Source organism: Coregonus clupeaformis, unplaced genomic scaffold (genome assembly GCF_020615455.1).
Source record: "Coregonus clupeaformis isolate EN_2021a unplaced genomic scaffold, ASM2061545v1 scaf3248, whole genome shotgun sequence".
NCBI classification, from domain to species: domain Eukaryota; kingdom Metazoa; phylum Chordata; class Actinopteri; order Salmoniformes; family Salmonidae; genus Coregonus; species Coregonus clupeaformis.
In genome coordinates this window covers 30,001-36,050 of record NW_025536702.1, presented here as the reverse complement: position 1 = coordinate 36,050, position 6,050 = coordinate 30,001, and the positions used below count along the sequence as shown (strand labels likewise).

At 45.1% G+C, this 6,050-nt stretch overlaps 1 pseudogene; it reads left to right on the top strand.

Annotated features, from left to right (window-relative positions):
• Positions 1-1,269: 1,269 nt before the first annotated feature.
• The window catches only part of LOC123489740, a 20,167-nt pseudogene continuing 15,386 nt past the window's right edge, over positions 1,270-6,050 (top strand).

The following is a 6,050-nucleotide window of genomic DNA, read 5'->3' as shown; positions in this document are numbered from 1 at the left end:
CTGAGGTAGACCTGTCTCCTATCTGTCATACTTACTGAGGTAGACCTGTCTCATATCTGTCATACTTACTGAAGTAGACCTGTCTCCTATCTGTCATACTAACTGAGGTAGACCTGTGTCATATCTGTCATACTTACTGAGGTAGACCTGTCTCATATCTGTCATACTTACTGAGGTAGTCCTGTCTCATATCTGTCATACTTACTGAGGTAGACCTGTCTCATATCTGTCATACTTACTGAGGTAGACCTGTCTCCTATCTGTCATACTTACTGAAGTAGACCTGTCTCCTATCTGTCATACTTACTGAGGTAGACCTGTCTCATATCTGTCATACTTACTGAGGTAGACCTGTCTCATATCTGTCATACTTACTGAGGTAGACCTGTCTCATATCTGTCATACTTGCTGAGGTAGACCTGTCTCATATCTGTCATACTTACTGAAGTAGACCTGTCTCATATCTGTCATACTTACTGAAGTAGACCTGTCTCATATCTGTCATACTTACTGAGGTAGACCTGTCTCATATCTGTCATACTTACTGAAGTAGACCTGTCTCATATCTGTCATACTTACTGAAGTAGACCTGTCTCATATCTGTCATACTTACTGAGGTAGACCTGTCTCATATCTGTCATACTCTCCATCCCCACCCACCCTCTCCCTCCTCTCCTCCTCTCTCCATCCCCACCCACCCTCTCCCTCCTCTCCTCTTCTCTCCATCCCCACCCACCCTCTCCCTCCTCTCACTCTCTCTATCCCCACCCACCCTCTCCCTCCTCTCCCTCCTCTCCTCTCCTCCTCTCTCCATCCCCACCCACCCACCCTCTCCCTCCTCTCCTCTCCTTCTTTCTCCACCCCCACCCACCCTCTCCCTCCTCTCCTCTCCTCCTCTCTCCATCCCCACCCACCCTCTCCCTCCTCTCCTCCTCTCTCCATCCCCACCCACCCTCTCCCTCCTCTCCTCCTCTCTCCATCCCCACCCAACCTCTCCCTCCTCCCTCCTCTCTCCAACCCAACCCACCCTCTTCCTCCTCTCCTCCTCCTCTCTCCATCCCCACCCACCCTCTCCCTCCTGTCCTCCTCTCTCCATCCCCCACCCACCCTCTCCCTCCTCTCCTCCTCTCTCCATCCCAACCCACCCTCTTCCTCCTCTCCTCTTACTCTCTCCATCCCCACCCAGCCTCAAAGTCAGTTCTGTTGGAGAACAACCCAGCGCTTGTATCTCGTCTCTCAGACCGTCTCATTGTTGTTGTTGTTGTACAGGACATCGTCAGAAGCTAGAGGATCCTCCTAAAACAGGGCTGTTCTCAGACCGTCTCAGTGAGCTGGAAAGAATCAGACAGACAACCATGAGGGTTGCTGTGCCAACACAGTCCCAACAACAGCCGCTCAACGCTGGTCACAACTCCTTCAACCCCCAAGGCCAGACACAGATACCAGGTGAGATTTAAATACAGGCCCCCCTAACCCTTATTAACACAGATACCAGGTGAGATTTAAATACAGGCCCCCCCTAACCCTTATTAACACAGATACCAGGTGAGATTTAAATACAGGCCCCCCCTAACCCTTATTAACACAGATACCAGGTGAGATTTAAATACAGGCCCCCCCTAACCCTTATTAACACAGATACCAGGTGAGATTTAAATACAGGCCCCCCCTAACCCTTATTAAGTCAGATACGAGGTGAGATTGAAATACAGCCCCTCCTAACCCTTGCACAGATACCAGATGTCACCATAATCTCTAACCCCCAACACACATAGACACAGATACCAGATGAGACCCATAACTCTACCACTACACCTATAATCTACATCTATAACCTACTGGGAGCAGCGTGAAACAGGGTTCACTGACGTCAGCTGTAATGTCACACCTTAACATACGGATCATGCTACAGGACAGCCAGTACTAGTATCCAGCAGAACAGCTAGCAGTTTAGACACCTGTCCTTACCTGTCCCTATTCCTGACATCTTTCATCTGTCCCAATCTATCAGTCCTGCTGTAACTACATCTCTCATCTGTCCCAATCTATCAGTCCTGCTGTAACTACATCTCTCATCTGTCCCAATCTACCAGTCCTGCTGTAACTACATCTCACATCTGTCCCAATCTACCAGTCCTGCTGTAACTACATCTCACATCTGTCCCAATCTACCAGTCCTGCTGTAACTACATCTTCCATCTGTCCCAATCTATCAGTCCTGCTGTAACTACATCTCTCATCTGTCCCAATCTATCAGTCCTGCTGTAACTACATCTCTCATCTGTCCCAATCTATCAGTCCTGCTGTAACTACATCTCTCATCTGTCCCAATCTATCAGTCCTGCTGTAACTACATCTCTTATCTGTCCCAATCTATCAGTCCTGCTGTAATTACATCTCTCATCTGTCCCAATCTATCAGTCCTGCTGTAACTACATCTCCTATCTGTCCCAGTTTATCAGTCCTGCTGTAACTACATCTCACATCTGTCCCAATCTACCAGTCCTGCTGTAACTACATCTCACATCTGTCCCAATCTACCAGTCCTGCTGTAACTACATCTCTAATCTGTCCCAATCAATCAGTCCTGCTGTAACTACAGCTCCTATCTGTCCCAGTCTATCAGTCCTGCTGTCACTACATCTCACATCTGTCCCAATCTACCAGTCCTGCTGTAACTACATCTCACATCTGTCCCAATCTACCAGTCCTGCTGTAACTACATCTCTAATCTGTCCCAATCTATCAGTCCTGATGTAATTACATATCTGATCTGTCCCAATCTATCAATCCTGCTGTAATTACATCTCTAATCTGTCCCAATCTATCAGTCCTGCTGTAACTACATCTCTAATCTGTCCCAATCTACCAGTCCTGCTGTAATTACATCTCTAATCTGTCCAAATCTATCAGTCCTGATGTAATTACATATCTTATCTGTCCCAATCTATCAGTCCTGCTGTAATTACATCTATTATCTGTCCCAATCTATCAGTCCTGCTGTAATTACATCTCTGATCTGTCCCAATCTACCAGTCCTGCTGTAACTACGTATCTTATCTGTCCCAATCTATCAGTCCTGCTGTAACTACATTTATCATCTGTCCCAATCTATCAGTCCTGATGTAATTACATTTCTCATCTGTCCCAATCTATCAGTCCTGCTGTAATTACATCTCTAATCTGTCCCAATCTATCAGTCCTGATGTAATTACATCTCTAATCTGTCCCAATCTATCAGTACTGCTGTAACTACATCTCTAATCTGTTCCAATCTATCAGTCCTGCTGCAACTACATCTCGTATATGTCCCAATCTACCAGTCCTGCTGTAACTACATCACTTATCTGTCCCAATCTACCAGTCCTGCTGTAACTACATCTCACATCTGTCCAAATATATCAATCCTGCTGTAACGACATCTCACATCTGTCCCAATCTATCAGTCCTGCTGTAACTACACCTTTTATCTGTCCCAATCTATCAGTCCTGCTGTAACTACATCCCCTATCTGTCCCAATCTACCAGTCCTGCTGTAACTACATCTCTCATCTGTCCCAATCTACCAGTCCTGCTGTAACTACATATCTAATATGTCCCAATCTATCAGTCCTGCTGTAACTACATCTCATATCTGTCCCAATCTACCAGTCCTGATGTAACTACATCTCTCAACTGTCCCAATCTATCAGTCCTGCTGTAACTACGTCTATTATCTGTCCTAATCTACCAGTCCTGCTGTAACTACATCTTTTATCTGTCCCAATCTACCAGTCCTGCTGTAAACACATCTCTTATCTGTCCCAATCTACCAGTCCTGCTGTAACTACATCTCTTATCTGTCCCAAACTATCATTCCTGCTGTAACTACATCTCCTATCTGCCCCAATCTACCAGTCCTGCTGTAACTATATATCTCATCTGTCCCAATCTATCAGTCCTGCTGTAACTACATCTCTTATCTGTCCCAATCTACCAGTCCTGCTGTAACTACATATCTTATCTGTCCCAATCTACCAGTCCTGCTGTAACTACATCTCTTATCGGTCCCAATCTATCAGTCCTGCTGTAACTACATCTCTTATCTGTCCCAATCTATCAGTCCTGCTGTAACTACGTCTATTATCTGTCCTAATCTACCAGTCCTGCTGTAACTACATCTTTTATCTGTCCCAATCTACCAGTCCTGCTGTAAACACATCTCACATCTGTCCCAATCTACCAGTCCTGCTGTAACTACATCTCTTATCTGTCCCAAACTATCATTCCTGCTGTAACTACATCTCCTATCTGCCCCAATCTACCAGTCCTGCTGTAACTATATATCTCATCTGTCCCAATCTATCAGTCCTGCTGTAACTACATCTCTTATCTGTCCCAATCTATCAGTCCTGCTGTAACTACATCTCTTATCTGTCCCAATCTACCAGTCCTGCTGTAACTTCATCTCTTATCGGTCCCAATCTATCAGTCCTGCTGTAACTACATCTCTTATCTGTCCCAATCCATAAATCCTGCTGTAACTACATCTATTATCTGTCCCAATCTATCAGTCCTGCTGTAACTACACCCAGCATCTATCCCAATCTATCAGTCCTGCTGTAACTACATCTCACATCTGTCCCAATCTATCAGTCCTGCTGTAACTACACCCAGCATCTGTCCCAATCTATCAGTCCTGCTGTAACTACATCTCACATCTGTCCCAATCTATCAGTCCTGCTGTAACTACACCCAGCATCTGTCCCAATCTACCAGTCCTGCTGTAACTACATCTGTCATCTGTCCCAATCTATCAGTCCTGATGTAATTACATCTCTCATCTGTCCCAATCTATCAGTCCTGATGTAATTACATCTCTTATCTGTCCCAATCTATCAGTCCTGCTGTAATTACACCTCTAATCTGTCCCAATCTACCAGTCCTGCTGTAACTACATCTCTTATCTGTCCCAATCTATCAGTCCTGCTGTAACTATATCTCTAATCTGTCCCAATCTATCAGTCCTGCGGCAACTACATCTCCTATCTGTCCCGATCTACCAGTCCTGCTGTAACTACATCTCTTATCTGTCCCGATCTACCAGTCCTGCTGTAACTACATATCCTATCTGTCCCAATCTACCAGTCCTGCTGTAAATATATCTCTCATCTGTCCCAATCTATCAGTCCTGCTGTAACAACATCTCTCATGTGTCCCAATCTATCAATTCATCTGTAACTACATCTCTCATCTGTCCCAATCTATTAGTCATGCTGTAACTACATCTGCTATCTGTCCCAATCTACCAGTCCTGCTGTAACTACACCTCTCACCTGTCCCAATCTACCAGTCCTGCTGTAACTACATCTCCTATCTGTCCCAATCTACCAGTCCTGCTGTAACTACACCTCTCACCTGTCCCAATCTACCAGTCCTGCTGTAACTACACCTATCATATGTCCCAATCTACCAGTCCTGCTGTAACTACATCTCCTATCTGTCCCAATCTATCAGTCCTGCTGTAACTACACCCCCATCTGTCCCAATCTACCAGTCCTGCTGTAACTACATCTCTCATATGTCCCAATCTACCAATCCTGCTGTAACTACATCTGTATCTGTCCCAATCTACCAGTCCTGCTGTAACTACATCTCTAATCTGTCCCAATCTATCAGTCCTTCTGTAAATATATCTCTCATCTGTCCCAATCTATCAGTCCTGCTGTAACAACATCTCTCATGTGTCCCAATCTATCAATTCATCTGTAACTACATCTCTCATCTTTCCCAATCTACCAGTCCTACTGTAACTACATCTGTATCTGTCCCAGTCTATCAGTCCTGCTGTAACTACATCTCTCAACTGTCCCAATCTATCAGTCCTGCTGTAACTACGTCTATTATCTGTCCTAATCTACCAGTCCTGCTGTAACTACATCTTTTATCTGTCCCAATCTACCAGTCCTGCTGTAAACACATCTCTTATCTGTCCCAATCTACCAGTCCTGCTGTAACTACATCTCATATCTGTCCCAATCTACCAGTCCTGATGTAACTACATCTCTCAA